The 22,323-nt window shown below is 43.5% G+C and overlaps 1 protein-coding gene across 15 annotated transcripts in view; it reads right to left on the bottom strand.

Annotated features, from left to right (window-relative positions):
- fubp3 (far upstream element (FUSE) binding protein 3) overlaps positions 1 to 22,323 on the bottom strand; it is a 126,724-nt gene that overhangs the window by 90,834 nt on the left and 13,567 nt on the right. For 6 of the 15 annotated variants that reach the window (XM_078226363.1, XM_078226364.1, XM_078226365.1 and 3 more), the window contains exon 1: positions 19,114 to 19,243. The exons of the other annotated variants lie outside the window; for them this stretch is intronic. The gene's annotated coding sequence lies outside the window, so the exon portion shown is untranslated. Of the gene's footprint in view, positions 1 to 19,113; positions 19,244 to 22,323 lie in introns of those variants that run through there. 15 annotated transcript variants of the gene reach the window in all.

The following is a 22,323-nucleotide window of genomic DNA, read 5'->3' as shown; positions in this document are numbered from 1 at the left end:
CGCAATTGTGCCTACACCAGTCCACACGAGGCATTCACACATTCATTTCCGAGGAGGCAAGAGTGTCCGGCTGATTTCCCTGTCACTTGGGCACGAGTCTTTGCTGCCACCCTGGCTAAAATTACCTAAATCAGCATGAAGAACAGAACCTGTGACTTCCTGCTCTTAAGGCTCTGTCACACAAGTTTTACCAACTCAGTCATCAGAGGAGCACACAGAAAGCTTTTTACTGAATTCATACCAAGAAAGTTCAAACATTTGTATTTCTAATTTCACTTATATGCAGGCCGTCTTATGAGTGCAGTCTTTCTAACCAATACAAGAATCTAAGTGATCCAGATGCACATACATAGTCACATGCATTTGCCTTAAATTCTGGGCTGCTTGATAAACCAAAGCAGAATGAAATATACTCTACATAAAATATGGTCTTAACAGCTTTAAGGTTTAAAGCGTTTCAAATGATTGGTGTTTTTAAAAATACTCATGGTATTGGGGTGCCGCTGCCAAGGCCAGCAATTATTCACCATCCCTAACTGCTCTCTTGAACTGCCGCAGTGCTTGGTGTAGGTACAACCACGGCACAGTTCAGGAGTAAGTTCCAGGATTTTTGACCAAGCAACAAATGAAGGAACTTCAATGTATTTCCAAGTCAGGATGGCATGTACCTCAGAGGTTTACATAGAGTCATAGAGGTTTACAGCATGGAAACAGGCCCTTCGGCCCAACTTGTCCATGCCGCCCTTTCTTTTTTAAAACCCCTAAGCTAATCCCAATTGCCCGCATTTGGCCCATATCCCTCTATACCCATCGTACCCATGTAACTATCTAAATGCTTTTTAAAAACACAAAATTGTACCCGCCTCTACTACCCCCTCTGGCAGCTTGTTCCAGACACTCACCACCCTGTGAAAAAATTGCCCCTCTGGACACTTTTGTATCTCTCACCTTAAACCTATGCCCTCTAGTTTTACACTCCCCTACCTTTGGGAAAAGATATTGACGATCTACCTTATCTATGTCCCTCATTATTTTATAGACCTCTATAAGATCACCCCTCAGCCTCCTACGCTCCAGAGAAAAAAGTCCCAGTCTATTCAGCCTCTCCTTATAACTCAACACATCAAGTCCCGGTAGCATCCTAGTAAATCTTTTCTGCACTCTTTCTAGTTTAATAATATCCTTTCTATAATAGGGTGACCAGAATTGCACACAGTATTCCAAGTGTGGCCTTACCAATGTCTTATACAACTTCAACAAGACGTCCCAACTCCTGTATTCAATGTTCTGACCGATGAAACCTTCTTCACCACTCTGTCCACCTGTGACTCCACTGTCAAGGAGCTATGAATATGTACCCCCAGATCTCTTTGTTCTGTAACTCTTCCCAACTCCCTCCCATTAACTGAGTAAGTCCTGACCTGGTTCAATCTACCAAATTGCATCACCTCGCATTTGTCTAAATTAAACTCCGTCTGCCATTCGTTAGCCCACTGGCCCAATTGATCAAGATACCGTGCAATTGGAGATAACTTTCTTCACTGTCCACTATGCCACCAATCTTGGTGCCATCTGCAATCTTACTAACCATGCCCCCTATATTCTCATCCAAATCATTAATATAAATGACAAATAACAGTGGGCCCAGCACTGATTCCTGATGCACACCGCTAGTCACAGGCCTCCGGTTTGAAAAACAACTCTCCACAACCACCCTCTGGCTTCTGTCAAGAACGCCGGCATCTCCACATTCTGTCAAGAAGCCAATTTTGTATCCATTTAGATACCTCACCCTGGATCCCGTGAGATTTAACTTTATGCAACAACCTACCATGTGGTACCTTGTCAAAGGCCTTGCTAAAGTCCATGTAGATATCAACTGCACTGCCCTCATCTATCTTCTTGGTTACCCCTTCAAAAAACTCAATCAAATTTGTGAGACATGATTTTCCACTCACAAAGCCATGCTGAATGTCCCTAATCAGTCCTTGCATCTCAAAATGCCTGTAGATTCTCTCTCTCAAAATACCTTCCAACAATTTACCCATCACAGATGTGAGGCTCACTGGCCTGTAGTTCCCAGGCTTTTCCCTGCAGCCCTTTTTAAACAAAGGCACAACATTTGCCATTCTCCAATCTTCAGGCACCTCACCCGTGACTATCGATGATTCACATATATCGGCTAGGGGACCCGCAATTTCCTCCCTAGTCTCCCACAACGTCCTGGGATACACTTAATCAGGTCCTGGGGATTTATGTACCTTGATGCGCTTTAAGACTTCCAGCACCTCCTTCTCTGTAACATGTACACTCAAGACATCACTATTTATTTCCCCAAGTTCCCTAACATCCATGCTTTTCTCAACAGTAAATACTGATGAGAAATATTCATTTAGAATCTCACCCATCTCTCGTGGATCCGCACATAGATGACCGTGTTGATCCTTAAGAGGCCCTACTCACTCCCTTGTTACTCTTTTGCCCTTTATGTATTTGTAGAAGCTCTTTGGATTCTCCTTTGCCTTATCGGCCAAAACAATTTTGTGTCCCCTTTTTGCCCTCCTGATTTCTCTAAAGGGGAAACTTACCCAATGAGGAAACTTGCAGGTGATGGTGTTTCCACGCATCTGCTGCCCTGCCCAGTCAGATTTGGAATGTTGAAGCGGCTTTGGTGAGTTGTTGCAGTTACATAGAAACATGGAAGATAGGAGCAGGAGGAGGCCATTTGGCCCTTCGAGTCTGCTCCCCATTCATTAAGGTCATGGCTGATCATCCAACTCAAGAGCCTAATCCTGCTTTTTCCTCATAACCTTTGATCCCATTCCCTCAAAGTGCTATATCTAGCCGCCTCTTGAATACATTCAATGTTTTGGCACAACTACTTCCTGTGGTAATGAATTCCACAGGCTCACCACTCTTTGGGTGAAGAAATGTCTCCTCACCTCCATCCTAAATGGTCTACCCTGTACCCTCAGACTGTGACTGCTTGTTCTGTACACACCCACCATCGGAACATCCTCCCTGCATCTATCCGGTCTAGACCTATTAGAATTTTGTAGGTCTTTATGAGATCCCCCCTCATTCGTCTGAACTCCAGCGAAAACAATCCTAACCTAGTCAATCTCTCCTCATACATCAGTCCCGCCATCCCCTGAATAAGCCTGGTAAACCTTCGCTGCACTCCCTCGAGAGCAAGAACATCCTTCCTCAGAAAAGGAGACCAAAACTGCACACAATACTCTAGGTGTGGTCTCACCAGGGCCCTGTATAGTTGCGACAACACATCCCTGCTCCTGTACTCGAAACCTCTCGCAATGAAAGCCAACAGGCCATTTGCCTTCTTTACCGCCTGCTGCACCTGCATGCTTACCTTCAGCGACTGGTGCACAAGGACACCCAGGTCCCGCTGCACACTCCCCTCTCCCAATTTACAGACATTCAGGTAGTAAGTTGCCTTCTTGCTTTTGCTTCCAAAGTGAATAGCCTCACACTTATCCAAATTATACTGCATTTTCCATTGATTAGCCCACTCACCCAACCTATCCAGATCACTCTGAAGGATCTCTGCATCCTTGTCACAGTTCACCCTCCCACCCAACTTGGTATCATCTGCAAACTTTGAGATGTTACATTTTGTTCCCTCATCCAAATCATTAATATATATTGTGAATAGTTCAACTAGTACACACTGCAAACAGTGCACACGTAGTCTAAAGAATAAATAGTTAAGGCTGTAGATGGGGTGCCAATCAAGCAATTTAAAAGTTATAGTTTATTTATTAGTCACAAGTAAGGCTTTCATTAACACTGCAATGAAGTTACTGTGAAATTTCCCTCGTCGCCATACTCTGACACCTGTTCGGGTCAATCACCTAACCAGCACATCTTTCAGACTGTGGGAGGAAACCCATGCAGACACAGAGAAAACGTGCAAACTCCACACAGACAGTGACCCTAGCCAGGAATCGAACCCAGGTCCCTGGCATTGTGAGGCAGCAGTGCTAACCACTGTGCCAGCCCTGTTACTTTGCTCTGGTTGAGTTTCAACTGTTTGGGTGGAGCTGCAATCACCCAGGCAAGTGGAAAGTATTCCATCACATTCATGACTTGTGATTCCCAGGTGGTGGGCAGGCTCTGGGGTGTCAGATGAGTTCCCCGCCAACAGAATACACAGCCTCTAACTGCGCTTGTAGCTGTACTGTTGATATGGTCCAATTAAGTTTTTGATCAATGATGATCCCCAGGATGTTGATGGTGGGGGATTCAAAGATAGTATAGTGTTGATTATCCGAGAGGTAGTTACAGAGTCTCATGTTGGAGATGGTGATTGCCTGGCAATTAATTGGCAAGTCACATTCATGCCACACACATCAGCCCAAGTTTGATTGTCGTGCAGGTCTTGCTGCACTTCGGCACGGGCAGCTTCACTTCGAGAGGATAGAAATTTTGGCAAAAAAGCCCCTGCTCACTGACATGTCAGTCACTGAAGAGGTCCCTGAAACTACTGCCTCGGCAACAACAATGGTAGTTTGAAAAAACGTAGCTTGCGATAATCAATTCCAAACAAAAACAGATTAAGTGGTCATTCATAGTATCACTGTTTGTGGAATCTCAACTTGTGCAACACAGCTGTCAAATTTGCTCACATAATAGTGACATTTCAACGTAACTAGCTTTGGCTGTGAACTGATTTGGAACGTTTCAGATATGATAAGACACTGTATAGATACAAATTTTTTTCCACCAACCGAATGTTTTTAAATGTTATACATTCTCAATTCATTAACAGATCTCCAACCACACTATTTTACAGCTCAAATTATACTTCAGATGCAACTGAAATCATAGAAATCATAGAAACCCTACAGTGCAGAAGGAGGCCATTCGGCCCATCGAGTCTGCACCGACCACAATCCCACCCAGGCCCTACCCCCACACAAAGGAGTAGCATAAGTTTGGGAAAATAAAATCTCTAATTGTACCACTGAGTGCTTTACACTATTTCTCAAATGGATGTATTAAAAGTTTCACCTGGACACACTGGGTAGCACTCTTGCCCCAAGTCAGGTGGTTATGTCAAATCCCACCCTCAAACTTAACACACAATCCAGAATGTTCAGGGCAATACTGATGGGGTGCAACATTATCTAAGTTGGTTGGAGATGTTAAAATGAGGCACAATTCAAAGAGTCAGGAGATCCCCCCCGATTATCATGGCCTCAAAACATTTCCACCAAAAATACAGACTGTCTGATCATGCATTCATTAGGTGTCTGTGGGACCCTACTGTGCACAAATTGCTGTGATTGCCTACATAACAACAGTAACTACACTTCAAAAGCAACTCGCTGTCTGCAAAGCACTTAAGGATATTCTACGGATAAAATATAAATACAAGCTCTTTCTTCCACACATCCTGCTCTTGTACACCACTGAAATCCAACCACCAGTGGTAAACCTGGGGAAAGGTCTGTTTCATAATTAACCAAGAAACAACACGTTACCAAGTAGTTGGGAGATGCTACTCCTTTCTATGGCAATACATCATCTTGCAGGGAAGCTCAGTACAAAGTCAAATCAATGCCGTATGTAAGCACAACCTATATTCTCACTCCACCCAGAGAGAGCATTACATAGCACAGTTAAAAGTGAACGCTGCCAACTGTTGTAGAAACATCACTGGTCTTGTACAGCGGTTTGATCAGCTGATGCAATCCTAGCAACAGCTTGCTTGAGTTTTTGATAACTATTCCTGTTCAGAAACATTTTAAAAACTGAATCCTGCTGCGTTTAGGCAGCTGAGAACACAAAAACTCAACAGGAACAAACTGAAACAGGGAAAGTGACAGCTCCAAACTGGCAAATACACAAAACAAATGCTGCACGGAACTTGATGCTCTAACTGTACTCAATTCTCAGGGATAACTGGTTTGGGGCTCTGGAAATATTTGAATAGAAGAACACAAGAGACAGGAGTTGATCGTCTGGGCACCTCAAGCAGTCATCAGCAGATTCTTAATTCCAGATTTTTAAAAATTGAATTCAATTAAAATAAAATCTGGAATTAAGAATCTTCTGAATGACCATTGCCGATTGTCGGAAAAACCCACCTGGTTCACTAATGTCCTTTAGGGAAGGAAATCTGCCGTCCTTACCCAGTCTGGCCTACATGTGACTCCAGAGCCACAGCAATGTGGTTGACTCCCAACTAGGGATGGGCAATAAATGCTGGCCACCCAGCAATGTCCATGTCCCACAAATGATTAAAAACAAAGTCTTCTCTACTATTCAATGCAATCATGGCTCATCCTTGGCCTCAGTCCCACTTTCTCACCTGCTTCCCAAATCCCTTGAGACACCAAAAAATATATTCAACGATGGCACATCCACACCTCTCGAGTAGCGGATTCCCAAGATATGCAATCCTCTCGAGGAAGTTCTCTGTATCTCAGTCCTAAATGATCAGCCCCTTATACTTGGGGTCTCCAACCAAGGGAAAAAACCAACAAATTCTCAGCATCTACTCTGTCAAGCCACTTTAGAATCTGGCATGTTACAGTGAGATCACCTCAATGTGATTTTACTCCCCACCCACTCCCCCCCCACCACCACCACTCCCATCCCCCAAAAACATTTCTTTAAGCCTCTCCTGGGCAATGGTGAATATTTTTTCAGTCACTGGATGGCACATCATTCAATTGCCCTTTCTTCACCCAATGAGCCAAGATGATAAATGTTACAGATGATGTGACCATGGAGACACTGCAGTTCAAACTCATCATAACACCTTGAGCCATCACACACCCATTTTCCAGCCAAGCTCACTGAAGCAGGCTGACTCAGACTCTGCTCAGGCTCTGAGAACTGGACTGTTGACCTCTCTCCCAGCAGAAATGAAAGTTTTTATCTCGCCACTGACATCAGGTGAGCTGGCAACCACAAATGTACATGTTTCGACCTTAGTTGGCAGAGCATATACAGTAAGGGTAACAAGCCGTCTGCTGGGAGCAGAAAATGAAATTGCACAGCATTTAAATAGGCAAACTTACAGATTATGTATAGAATCATAGAATCCCTACAGTGCAGAAGGAGACCATTCGGCCCATCAAGTCTGTACCGACCACAATCCCACCCAGGCCCTATTCCCGTAACCCTACATATCCGCCCTTCTAATCCCCGACACTAGGGTCAATTTAGCATGGCCAATCAACCTAACCAGCACATCTTTGGACTGTGGGAGGAAACCGGAGCACCCGGAGGAAACCCACGCAGACACGGGGAGAATGTGCAAACTCCACACAGACAATGACCTGAGGCTGGAATTGAACCCGAGTCCCTGGCGCTGTGAGGCAGCAATGCTAACCACTGTGCTACCGTGCCGCCCTTATATAGCCAAATACTTGCCTTGATGCAATAGACTAAGGTTGCTCGACATGTGGACATTGCATGGTCGTATACAAGGACTAGGCTATGAGGCCCTCTGTGATTGAAGGGGACCTACCGACACTTTCTGCCTCGTTTCACATGCAGTTTGAATTTGTGTATTAAAAGACCAGAGCTCCAAATGACAGCACCAGGAGCCAGATCTTCATATAACCTGGTAAATTTGGCAGTTTTGTAGAGTTTTGGATCGACACAATCGTGTCTGACAGTACCCCACAATGACCATACTAGACCCAAACAGCTGCTTAGCATCTATTCTTTAGTGAGTATAATATTCAAGGAAGGTGAAATTCGGGCCACTGTGCAGTTATTGTAACCGCAAGGAATTCTCAACGGTATGTATCTACGTTAGCAAATGTTTTCCAATACACAGCTTTCAATTTAACAAATACTTATTTTATTAATAATTACAATACAGCTCTTTTCATTACTTTAGATCATGGAATCAATCTCGGCAGCCACAAAAACAGAAACTCAATCTCCTACCCTCATCATTATATTGGACCAGTATGCATTACACATGCTGCATGCAGGGAGCTATTTCGAGACAGCAGATTGATTGCGATTTTGTTAGTTATAAACTATTTTGTGGATGTCACACAGACTAACCCGTACTAATCACAATCATAAAATTTCCAAAGATAGCAGACAAAGGGGACCATTTATCTGGTCCACCCAGATAATCTTACCACAGGAAAACTACATATACCCTGTGTCCTTCTGGTGATAACTAAACAAGAGTACTAACACCAGGGCCTAAACAAATTCAAGATTCTCCAGCCTTTTAAAGTTTATTTATTAATAAACGGGTACACTGAGGGAGAATTTAGCATGGCCAACGCCCCTAACCAGCACGTCTTTTGGACTGTGGGAGGAAATCCATGCAGACACAGGGAGAACATAAAGACTCCGCACAGATAGTGACCCAAGCCGGGAATTGAACCGGGTCCCTGGCGCTGTGAGGCAGCAGTGCTAACCTCTTTTAGATTTGTTATTTATTCATTCACTATTCAACTCGGAAGTCTGCTTTGCCACTCTGTGATAACTGAACATGGTAAATGATGAACCTAACATCAAACTCAGGTATCTTGCCACAGTCTCAGACAAAGACTATTCACAATCTTCACGTTCTATTCGACAGAGTTAAGTTTCCAATCCCATACCTTTCTATCACCCAGGCCACTTAACTTCCACTCCATAATGCCATTTGTCTCTGCCTCTTCATAAGCTCACCTGCCACTGAAATCCTTTGGTACCTCCAGGCTCGGTTATGCCAATGTTCTCCTGGACAGCCCCCATCTCCCACCCTCCATTAACTTAAGCTCATCCGAAACTCTGCTGGATGTATTCTAACACGCACCGAGTGCTGTTCATAACTCACTGCAAATGCCCTACACTGACTCTCAGGCCATCAATATCTCAATTGCAAAGTTCACTATGACTGCACCTCTCTCCCTTGCTACAAATGCATTCAAGCCCTGTAGCCCTCCAATAACTTTGTATTCCTCCAATTCTGTCCTTCTTTGCATTCCTCTTCCCTACCAGTGGCAGGTTTGCCTTCAGACATCTGTGCCCAAGCATGGGAATTCTCTCAAGCCTCACCAACTCCACCTTTGCCACCTCCTTCGAGATCTACCTTCTTGCTCAAGCTTTTGGTCACATCTCCTAATGCCTTTGATTTGGTGTCAATTTTGACCCAGTAATGCCCTTATGAAGCCCCTCGGGATGCTTTACTACCTGAGAAGGTTTATATCAATGCAAGTTGTTGTTGCTGTCCCACCTCTTCCGTCTACTGTATGCCATTTATTCTCTACCCTTTTGGTTGTGAGATTGACGGTGGAAGAGGAACAGGTGATATTCATGCACCGGTCAGGTTGGCAGAAAAGTGACAAATGAAATTCCACCTGGAGAAGTGTGGAGTAATGCATTGGGGAAGGCAAACAAGGCAAAGTAGAATAACAGAGGGATCTTGGTAGTGCGTGTCCACAAATCTTTGAGGTAACAGATTGATAAAGTGCTTATGGCAGTATATGAGATACTTTCCTTTATTAGCCATGATGTGGAGATGCTGGTGTTGGACTGGGAGAGGGCACAGTAATAAGTCCAACAAGTTTATTTGGAATCACAAGCTTTCAGAGCACTGCTCCATCATGTGCGCTTTCAGGGCCCTGCTCCTTCACCTGATGAAGGAGCAACGCTCTGAAAGCTCGTGATTGTAAATAAACCTGTTGTTTATGAGACACCTGGTGTTGTGAGACTTCTTACTGTTCCTTTATAAGGTAAGACATAGAATAGAAGGGCAGAGAGGTCACGTTTGAACGGTATGAAACACTAACTAGACTATAGCGAAGGTACTGCATAGAGTTTGGGCCTCCTCCTTACATGAAGAGTGCGGCTGCACTAGAGATGGTACAAATGAGATTGAAGAAGATAATGCAAGGAATGAAGTTTCTTTAACTATGAGGAAGTATTGGATAGGCTGGAGTTGTTTTTGTTAGAACAGTGGAGACCGAGGGGAGATTTAACCGAGTGTCTGAAATTGTGAGGGGTCTAGATAAGAGTGGATAGAAAAGATAGACTTCCCTTAGCAAAGCAGCCAATAACCAGAAGTTAAAACCAGTGCCTCTGGTTAGAAAGTTAAAATATTTACCACATCCAAAGGAATAATTTTGCTTGTTCAGGAAAAGCTGAGAAAAGATTCAAGCCATTGTTGAACTTTTTTCGACAGAACCTCCCAAACCCACCACTTTACCAGCTGGGAAGAACATTTACAGAAGGATTGGCGGGGAGCTGAGGATAAATCTTTTCAACAACAGGGAGGTCTGGAACTCACTGGCCCTGATTTTACCGGCACGGCCACAGCTCGCAGAATGGCCTTGGGCACGATCTTACGAGCCTCGGGCAGCCATGCCAGTAAAACTAGGGCCATTATCTGAAAGAGTGGCTGAGGCAGAAACACTCTCTGCATTTAGAACATCTTTGGATTTGTATTTAAAGTGCTGCAACCGACATGGCTACGGGATCAAGAGCTAAAACATGGGATTAGGCACGTAGCATTTTTTTCAGCCAGCACAGACATTATGGGCCAAATGGCCTCCCTTCTGCGCTCTAAATTTTCTATGTTTCTATGTATAACATCTTGAATTAATCTCTACTGAATTTTGTGTGTCATAGTTCAAAGTTTGTCTCGATACTTGGGCAGTTCCTTGGCCGTTTAACAGTTGATTGTAATGCAGCATCTTAACTTTTGTGACAACATGAGAGATGGGCCTCCAAGGTGGATTTCACAGCAACCCTGTTTGCTCCAACCAAGGAATAATTTTACTTGTTAGGGGCAGCACGGTGGCACAGCAGTTAGCATTGCTGCCTCACAGCACCAGAGACCCGGGTTCAATTCCCAGCTTGGGTCACTGTCTGTGCGAAATCTATATATTCTCCCCGTGCCTGCGTGTCTCCCCTCCGGGTGCACCAGTTTCGTCCTACACTCCACAAGACATGCTGGTTAGGTGCATTGGCCATGCTAAATTCTCCCTCAGTGTACCTGAACAGGTACCGGAGTACGGCGACTTGGGGATTTTCACAGTAACTTAACTGCAGCGTTAATGTAAGTCTACTTGTGACTAATAAATAAACTTTAAGAATACCATGACTAGATTCACTGCTTCCCAAACCCACCACCTCTACCAAACAGGAGAAGGGCAGCAAGGACACCCTCACCCTCAAGTCACATTCCACCCTGATGAGGACATACATTTTTCCCTCCCTAACAGAACCATAGATCCACTTGCAAACATATCAACTGCAACCATTCAAGGCAGCTCACCAGCATTTTCTCAAGAGTAATCAGGGGTGGGCAATAAATGCTGGCCTTGCCAGGAGATGCTTTTTAAAAATTATTCATTCGTGGGATATGGGCACTGCTGGCTGGCCAGCATTTATTGCCCATCCCTACTTGCCCTTGAGAAGGTGGTGCTGAGCCATTTTAGAGGGCAGTTGAGTGTCAACCACATTGCTGTGGCCTTGGAGTCACATGTAGGCCAGACCAGGTAAGGACGACAGATTTCCTTCTCTAAAGAACATTAGTGAACCACATCCTATGAATGAATTTTTAAAAATCTCAGGAACAAGCCAAATGTTTATTTAGTTCTGACTTTTCCTGGCAACCGTTTTCCTTTGGTGGGAAACCCGCATTAGATGATCCACATTATTGTCATAACCCAAATGGTCGACTATTTGGAGCACATTGGCTTTCCAACTGTGCTTCATTTGCTCCTTTCTACCTTGGAAAACACCATGGGCCTTTTTTATTAAAAAATACATTTCTTAAATTTTCCGCTCCAGTCCACAATCATCAGCAAAGAGATGGAAGATGTGGACGACAGTACTAGCAAGCGACATTTACTCAGCAATAACTGACTCACAGATGCTCCATTTGGGTTCCACCAGGATCACTCAGCTTCAGACCTCATTACAGCCTCGGACCAAACATGGAGAAAATATGACTGAATTCTGGAATGGCAGCATTTGACCAAGTGTGGCACTAAGGAGCCCTAATAAAACTGAAGTCAATGGGAATCAGGAGAAAATTGGTTGGAGTCATGCCTAGCACGAAGGAAGGTGATTGCACTTGTTGGAGGCCAATCATTCGTGGCCCAGGGTAATGCTGCAGGAGTTTCTCTGGATACTGTGCTAGGCTCAACCATCATTAGCTGCTTCATCACAAGGTCAGTAGTGGGGATGTTCATTAATGATTGCAATGTTCAGCGCCATTCATGACTCCTCGGATAGTAAGGCAGGCCATGCACGCACAAACTAAAACCTGGACAACAGGCTGATATGTGACAAGTAACATTTGTGCCATTCAAGATTGAATAGGTTGGGACTTGATTCCCTGGAGCGTAGAAGATTGAGGGGAGATTTGATAGAGGTGTATAAGATTTTGATGGGTATAGATAGAGTGAATGCAAGCAGGCTTTTTCCGCTGAGGCTAGGGGAGAAAAAAACCAGAGGGCATGGGTTAAGGGTGAAAGGAGAAAAGTTTAAAGGGAATATTAGGGGGGGCTTCTTCACGCAGAGAGTGGTGGGAGTGTGGAATGAGCTGCCGGATAAAGTGGTAAATGCGGGGTCACTTTTAACATTTAAGAAAAACTTGGACGGGTTCATGGATGAGAGGGGTGTGGAGGGATATGGTCCAAGTGCAGGTCAGTGGGACTAGGCATAAAATGGTTCGGCACAGACAAGAAGGGCCAAAAGGCCTGTTTCTGAGCTGTAATTTTCTATGATTCTAAGTGCCAGTGATTGACTATCAGCAACAAGAGAGAATTTAACCTTCTCCCCTTAATGTTCAATAGCATTACCATCACTGAATTCCACATCAAGAACATCCTGGAGTTACTTCCGACTCAAAACTTAATTGGACGAGCCACATAAATACTGTGGTTGCATGAGCAAATGAGGGGCTGAAAAGTCTGCAGCCAGTAACATCTTTCCTGACCCCCCTAAAGCCTGTCCACCATCTACAAGGCAGGTCAGGAATGTGGTGGAATACTTTCCACTTCCTGGATGAGTGCATCTCCAAAAGCACTCAAGCTCCTGAACACCAGCCAGAACAAAGCAGAGTGCCTGATCAACATCCCACCCACTACCTTAAATGTTCACTCCCTCCACCACCAGCATACAGCAGTATACACAATGTACAAGATGGACTGCAGCAACTCACACTTCTTCTGACAGCACCATCCAAACTCGATCTCTGCTATAAAGTTTATTTATTAGTGTTACAAATAGGCTTACATTAACTCTGCAATTAAGTCACTGTGAAAATCCCCTAATCGCCATACTCTGGTGCCTGTTTGGGTACACTGAGGGAGAATTTACCATGGCCAATGCACCTAACCAGCACGTTTTTTAGACTGTGGGAGGAAACCGGAGCACCCAGAGGAAACCCATGCAGACACGGGGAGAATGTGCAGACTCCGCACAGACAGTGACCCAAGCCGGGAATCGAACCCGGGTCCCTGGCGCTGTGAGGCAGCAGTGCTAACCACTGTGCCAGTAGAACAAGGACAGCAGACACATGGAAAAACCATCCACAAGTTCCCCTCCAAGCCACACACCACCCTGACTTGGAACTATATTGCAGCTCCTTGACTCTCACTGGGCCAAAATCCTGGAACTCCCTTCCTAACACTGTGGGTGTACATACACCAAATGGACAGCAGCAGTTCAAGAAGGTAGTTCATCACCACCCTCAAGGGTGGTTAGGGATGGACCTCGCCAGTGATGCCCATTTCCCAGGGACAAATACATTCTAAAACTATTGATGCATAACAATTCCTGTGAATGAATAAAAAGCAATTTTTTAAAAATAAATATTAAATGTCCCAGAGGAACACAAACTACACTTATCCTTCCATACATTACAGAATACAATATCTGACTAATCTATCCAACTTGGAGGAAGTTAATGGTGTAAAATAACTTCCCAACTGCTGAATAGGAAGTTATCGCCATTTCCAAAGGACCCCAGTAAATACAGAAATTCTTTAATGAATAACAGATAGATTACTTTACAGAAATTGAGACACTGGAGTCTTATAGGCGAAGATGAAACAAAGATTTAGTTCAGAGTTTTCTTCTGTCAAGGCCAGGTCTAACCTGCTTGTTGCGTATGCATATCAATACAGGCCCACCTCGTTCTGCCTGCTGCTTATGCATTTATAGTCTAGGCATTTAACTTAAGTGTCACTTACTCTGTTCACTAAATATATACCTAAATATAGCACAGAGGAAGAGAATCCTGATCGCTGTATTCTGGCTTACAGGATACACAAAACGTAACATGACCTCTTCAACTTCAGAGAGCCGGAATAAACAGACTGTGCCTTAGACCTACAAATTGGTCAGGTTTACTGAACAGCAAATCATGCAAATATAACTGCAGATTTACAACAGTCAAAGGTGTTATTATTCTCCTCAGAATATCAAACATAAATGTATTTCTGCTGCTCTAACACATCATAAAACTCTGAAACTTAGCCACTAAAGCGGCAGGTTGCTGCGCCGTCGCTAGCTCTCCTGATAACTGTGTCAGAATGATGTTAACTTGATGCAAAATAGCCCAAGTTATTGCTTAAATTGTCTCCCCAACTTCTCTTTGAAATGGTGCCACAATATTATGCCCACCCGCGGGGGCAGATGGGACTTCTAATTAACATCTTACCCAAGTGACAGCACCTCCAATAGTGCAGTATTCCCTCAGCATCGGTAGCGCCAGCTGAGATTTTGACTCAAATTTATGTGAAGCCACATCCTAGCTCACTCAAACAACAGTGCTACCAACTGAGCCATGGTTGATACTATCCAAATATTAGCACATTAAAACCTCTTTATTCCACAGATGCACCCTACAGGTGTGACTAATGGATGTAGCTCGCAGGTAACCATCATGTGTCTTTGAGGTGACCTATAGTACTTATTGAAGAACAAAACATAAAAGGAATATATCAAATATAAACAAATTTCCATTGCACACCATAAAGACGATAAAAGTGTATCATCTCCATCCTTCAAGTTTATTTATTAGTGTCACAAGTAGGCTTACATTAACACTGCAATGAAGTTACTGTGAAAATCCCCTAGTTGCCACACTCCGGCACCTGTTTGGGTACACTGAGGGAGAATTTAGCATGGCCAATGCACCTAACCAGCACATCTTTCGGACTGTGGGAGGAAATTGGAGCACCCGGAGGAAACTAACGCAGACATGGGGAGAACGTGCAGACTCCGCACAGTGACCCAAGCCGGGAATCGATGTGAGGCAGCGGTGCTAACTTCTGTGGCACCGTGCTGCCCTAATGTACTTCATTTGATTTATTATTGTCACATGTATTAACATAGTGAAAAGTATTGGTTCTTGAGCGCTATACAGTTAAAAACATACCGATCATAGAGAAGGAAACGAGAGAGTGCAGAATATAGATTTACAGTCATAGCTAGGGTATAGAGAAATATCAACTTAATGCAAGGTAAGTCCATTCAAAAGTCTGACAGCAGCAAAGAAGCTGTTCTTGAGTCGGTTGGTACATGACCTCAGACTTATCTTGGAGATACAATGAGCAGTATCTTTGGTTTAGTGGCATTTAGAAAGTCTTAAGAGCAGGGCAATTATTAAAAAGAGATGGTCTTGCAATGGACAGGATAAGTGATTTGAAACTCAGCTGATGGCCAAACAGAACAGCAAAGGGTAGACCGGATGAATAGGTTGCAATGTTTCTCCTGGGAGAATCGGCAATCTTAGCCTTCCCAACATTAAAGTGTAGAAAGCTCAACTCAGACTTGATGTTGGATCAGTGACACAGTGATGGTTATGGAGGAGGATATAAAAGGAAGTCTTGCATTTCTATGGAGTCCTTAGAAGTTAGCTCAGGATATCCCAATGCATTTTACAGCCACAGAAGAACACTCAAAACATTGTCTTGGTTGTCACATAGGAAGAGTGGCAGTCAATTTGCACACTGCAAGGTCCCACAAACAGCAATGTAGTAAATGATCTCTTATTTTTAAATATTGGTTGAGGGAAAAAGATTGTACAACAAGGAGAGCTCCCCTGTTCATCTTTGAAATAGTGCAATGGGTTATTGGATGTTCACCTGAGGAAGCAGATGGGGCCTCGGCTTAAAATCTCATGGAAAAGGTGACAATTCCAACAGCTCACTGGAACGTCAGCCGAGATGATGCACTTTAGGGAGCACAATCTCAATCCATAATCTTTGGCAGAGGCAAGATGCTACCACCGAACCATGACTCGGTTCTGATCAAGAGGCAGGGTTAAACATCAATATATCTCAGGTGGGGCAGTGCCCAAAAATCTGCATGTAGGCAAAGAATAAGATGAAACCTCGGTGGAATTACAGTGTCCTCCATTCTTACATTCACTCAATAAATGTTCTGGCTTGAACCTTACTCGAATTACACAAAATAAAATTCACACCAATTAGATTTGTATGCCACAGATTTGCATCTAATCTCAGTCTCTCAATTATGGCTATTGAAATAAAAATTCTCTCTCTCCAGATCAGCAGAGCATCTCCGACCTTTTCTGTTTTGATTTCAGACTTCCAGCATCAGCAGTACTTTGCTGTACTATTATGGAGATTGATGAATGTAAATCAGATGTTGGTCTCCAGGGAACCAAACTGCTTTTTCCTAACATTAAGAAAGCTGATGATGCGACGACAAACACGTGTTGAAAATGCGACAGAAGCCTGTAAGTGACTTAGGCCCCACTGTACAGATATCAGTCCAAGGCCTGTAGCAAAACTGGTCCCATGAATCACAACAATTTCAGACATTGGATTAGTAAAATATAGTATGGCCTGTTCCCTGAAATAAAGGTCATTGCATTCAGGAAGAATGGCATTTTCTCCATGATAGCGGTTAGCACTGCTGCCTCAATTTCCGGCTTGGGTCACTGTCTCTGCGGAGCCTGCACATTCTGCCCATTTACACGTGGGTTTCCTCCGGGTGCTCTGGTTTCCTCTCAGTCCGAAAGACGTGCTGGTTAGCTGCATTGACCGTGCTAAATTCTCCCTCAGTGCAACCGAACAGGCGCCAGAATGTGGTGACGGGGTTTTTTCACAGCAACCTAACTGAAGTGTTAATGTAAGCCTACTTGCGACGCTAATAAATAAACTAATAAACTAAACATAAGCTTGCATCAGACACAGAAATATGAAAATGATCACAACTTGGGTGCACCATCATGACTGCTCACTCCAACAATTATGGATTACTGTTTAAATTTCATTAAGGGCAACCAGGGTTTCTTATAAGTTTCCAGTCACTGAGCTAAATACTCATACCAACTGTGAGACTCACGGAAATGCCGATAGTAAGGTGACCCTGGAAATGAAGCAACTAATCTCATTTAGGAAGATTTAAAATGGTCGGTCATATCCTGACAGCTCAGTGCCAAAGAGGGAACGCTGAAGCTTTCTCTGCACTTGTAACAATCCTTACAAGAATTCATTTTGCATTTGCAAACAGTGTGCCACGGGACTAGTGTTTTCTACTAGTTTTGGCAGGGCACATTTCCCCACATGAGCAGGTAAACATTACATGTCCCAAAAAAACCTTCAGGGTTTTGCTTTCAGACCCAAGATATGTAAAAATAAACATACAGACAGTGGTTCTAAAAGCAGTGGGAACCATCCTGATGCAGCTGGGTTCATTGGGAAATCTCTCTACAGTATGCTACGGTTCTAATCAAGTTTGGGGCCTTTCTGTACATAGTCCTCCACCTGCCCCAGGCTGCGTAGGTCAGAGGAACAGGAAGAGGCTATTTAGCCCCCGGCCTCCTTTCCACCATTCTATCAGATTATAGCCTATTTGTGATTTAACTGAACATGCCTTTGCCCCATACACCATAATACCTTTGGTGAACAAGAAACTATCAATCTCAGATTTAAAATTATTAGTATTAGTGTCATGTGTGGAAGAGAACCCCAAACGTAGAATCATAGAATCCCTGCAATGCAGAGGGCGGCCATTTGGCCCATCGAGTCGGCACTGATTCACCAAAGGAGCACCCCACCCAGACCCTACTCACGTAATCCCACATATTTACCCTGCTAATCTAAACACCTTGGGACATAAAGGGGCAATTTAGTATGGTCAATCCACCTGACCCACACATCTTTGGACCGTGGGAGGAAACCCACGCAGACATGGAGAACATGCAAACTCCACAGAGTCACTCAAGGCTGGAACTCTGGTGTTAGGTCTCTGGTGCTGTGAGGCAGCAGTACTAACCACTGTGCCACCCTTTCTACCACTCTTTCCTTACATCACTCCCAAAAAGTCTGTTTTGAATTTTTCAGGTGCATATAGTGCACCTGCAGACCATGTAAGGCTGAAACAAACAATACTATTAAATTGCACATGTCTCTAGTCATGATAACAGATCTTGATATTGATTTAGGATTCATTCATTGAAGCACCAAGAACAAATCTATAGGTCAGCCTATATTAAATCATTTACATCTGCACACATTTCTCTTTAGCTGGTTTCCTATTACAGATACCAATACTATATTTCTGATCTTATACTGCTATTTATATTGTTCTAACCCAGTAAAATGATGTGGCACAGCCTGGCATCCCGTGACAAATCCCTAAAGCTCGATGGACTTGCTATGAGTACTAGTTTCACAAAACAGAAAGGCCTGAAGATGGTGGAAGTGGCAGCATCTGCGTGAAGCTCAGTAATGACAAATCACTTTCCACAACAAGCCACGATCCTTGGTCATAATACGTACAGCCAAATGTATAAACATTGACAAATATCAGCATGTACTGCTCTAAACAGTAAGTCACCTCAGTGAGTACCCCAGTACACGTGATCTTTAAAAAAATTAAACTGTGCAAGTCACAATATATTACAATCACGTTACAGCCTAAATGTATCCACATTCATCAACATCCTTCACCAATTTTAAATTGAAGTTAAATTGTTAAAGCAAATACTACTTTCCAAAATATATCAAAACAGTATGCAAAATACAAATGAGATGTAGAACAGATGGGCAATATATATATAGTCTCGCTAGTGACCACATAAAATGACCTCTAAATAACCATCAGAATACAAGTGATTGCTTTATCACCCACCTTGAATGCCTGACTTAAAAACAGTGTCAGAACAGGAACATTTCTCGCAATATCTCTGAACAACCCTGCCCAGCAAGCACAACGTGCTATCTGCTCCACTCGTTACTGTGGGCAGTAGCAATAAACAGGAGCATGACATCCTGGTGAGTGATAGGGCTACGTTAAGATGATATCAGCTTACAAGGCACGTGACAGATATAAATATAAGCAGAAGTTCTGCTACTTTCCAAATTGGGCAATGCTCAAAGTTAGGTAAACAAACTATTTGTGCAGGTTGTGTTTAAAGTTTCTTCCCCGTCATTAGTGAACTCATGGTTGAGAGAGGGAGAAAAAAGAAACCAACAGAGACTGCAATTTGGAGGGAATGGATTGCTTATTCAGATGGAGTTTTGATCACCTTAGGTTTTAATCTTAGATAACCGATTAAGGGATAGGGTGAAATAATTCACTCAGTGGCTGGAGCTGGCAGGGGCAGATGACAAGCGTGGAAGCACAAATTCAACTCATTCTCCATATACTAATCGAAATATTGCTGCACTGGCATTTTGAAAGTGCAATTCTTCGCCAGTGTTGCAACTGAACAGCATGGGATTATAGGGCTCAGGATGAAGTCGCGCTAGGCAGCAGGCAAGAAGCCAACAAAAATGACTGACCTGCAGCAAAATATACCAAACCACAGTAGAATTAAGGTATGGGATCTTTCACAAAAGGACACCTGATGCCACTGAAGTTAACTTCACTTGCTCACATTTGCCCTAATCTGTTCTTGCGCCACTCCCTGTCTGTTTGAAAAGTCAAATAGTCCAAAGCCCCCAGATCAAATGGAATGCTTCAAGTTTGCATCTAATAAATTTTCAACCACTGCTCTCCCATCCAAACTCCTATGGGAGAAGAGGGTGTGGATCTGCTTCTAATTTCCTGCCTTTGCAGCACAGGGGCGGAGTGGTTAGCAGTGCTACCTCACAGCACCAGGGACCCAATTCCCAGCTTGGGTCGCAGTCTGTGTGGAGTTTGCGCATTCTCCCTGGTGCCTGCGTGTCCTCTGGGTGCTCCGGTTTCCTTCCACAGTTTGAAAGACGTGCTGGTCAGGTGCATTAGCCATGCTAAATTCTCCCTCGCCGGAGTGTGGCGACTAGGGGATTTTCACAGTAACTTTGTTGCAGTGTTAACGTAAGCCTACTTGTGACACTAATAAATAAACTTTATGTTCTACAAAGGCAGCTACCGAGAGGCAGGCAAGAGAGTAATGTAGCTTAGCTCTGACTTTTCCCCCGAACAGGTAAGCATCAGCTTCCCTCTGGTTACTTCCTGGGCGGCACGGTAGCACAGTGGTTAGCACTGCTGCTTCACAGCTCCAGAGACCTGGGTTCGATTCCCGGCTTGGGTCACTGTGTGTGGAGTTTGCACATTCTCCTCGTGTTTGCGTGGGTTTCCTCCGGGTGCTCCAGTTTCTTCCCACATTCCAAAAATGGGTAGGTTAGGTTGATTGGCCATGCTAAAAATTGCCCTTAGTGTCCTGAAATGCGTAGGTTAGCGGGATTAGTGGGTAAATATGTAGGGATATGGGGGTAGGGCCTGGGTGGGATTGTGGTCAGTGCAGACTCGATGGGCCGAATGGCCTCTTTCTGTACTGTAGGGTTTCTATGTTCCTCACAAATGAATTTCACAAGCAGATTGTGAGAAATCAAGTTGTATAGACCTGCTTCTCTCATTCTGTCGTACAGATCCAGCCCACATCTCATGCGCTGTTGAACCTTATTTCCTCCAACACATTTTTTTCTCCTGCTCCACTTAAACTTTGCTCCCAAATAATTTCCTTGTTCCTCTTCTCCCATTCTTTTATAGTGCTCTACAATATTATCCAAAACCGGAACAGGAGCAAACAGGAATCTGGAAAGATTATTAAAATTGAACTATTTCAAAACTTTAAGGTACAAAAAAAAACACAATTGACCTTGATATGAAAGTTTCAGAAACCTTTCCCATATCCTAAAACCCAAGATGCACATGCTCTTTATCCAACCATCTGCACTCTCACTATAAACTACAACTGCTATTCCACCAAGAACTGAAAACTGTTTATATCAAATATACCCCCCATCACACTGAAATGTGATAGTGCTTCATCCAATCAATTGTTGCTTAGATAGATAAACATAGCAGCCATTTTGGTCATAGAAATCTCCCACAACAATCACTAGATGAATGACCATATTGGTTGGGTGAGGAGTGTTTGGCACTTTGATACATGAGTTTTCAAATAAAATCGTGGGATCTTTAATGCTCACCAGGACTATCAAAGTTAGCAAGGACTCTCGGCCTCACGTCCTATTTGGAAAACAACACTTCCGACAATGAAGCATTTGTCAGGAATGCACTGGAGTTTCAACTCAGAACATGACCTGACCCTGATACGCAGGATCTAACACCCAAGCTTGTAACTCCAAGCACCAACCGGAGAGGAACTGAATAAACAAAAATAAAACTGTAGCAGATAATAAACTTTATATCTTTCACTTATCAAAAAATATTTGAAGACAGTTTGAACATAATAACATTTTCAAATTTATTTTCAAATTATATCACAGCCTTGATCAGGAGTCCATAAATACGGAGCTCCAAAATTGTATACAAGGGTTCTCAAAACAGTAGAAGCGTGGCACTTTTGATACAATACCTTCCCAAAGTTATGGAGGGTGAAGCAAAAGATAAGAGAACAGAATTGGTGTCAATAAAAACTTGTTCTCATTTCACCTTTAACAGTGCAACCTCCAAAGTCACTTCACAGGGGGTTATGGAAGGCAGTCAAGCCAAAACAAAGATTAGGAGTGATTCCGAGTTTGGTCAATGGGGAGATATTAAACCAGCCTCCCATCCATTGACTCTGTCTACACTTCCCGCTGCCTCGGCAAAGCAGCCAGCACAATTAAGGACCCTACACACCCCGAACATTCTCTCTTCCACCTTCTTCTGTCGGGAAAAGATACAAAAGTCTGAGGTCACGTACCAACCGACTCAAGAACAGCTGCCATCAGACTTTTGAGTGGACCTACCTCGCATTAAGTTGATCTTCCTCTACACCTTACCTATGACTGTAACACCACATTCTGCACCCTCTCCTTTCCTTCTCTATGAACAGTATGCTTTTCTGTATAGCACGCAAGAACCAATACTTTTCACTGTATACTAATACATGTGACAATAATAAAT

This window comes from Mustelus asterias, chromosome 13 (genome assembly GCF_964213995.1).
Source record: "Mustelus asterias chromosome 13, sMusAst1.hap1.1, whole genome shotgun sequence".
Lineage (NCBI taxonomy): Eukaryota > Metazoa > Chordata > Chondrichthyes > Carcharhiniformes > Triakidae > Mustelus > Mustelus asterias.
This window is presented reverse-complemented; position numbering and strand designations above follow the sequence as displayed.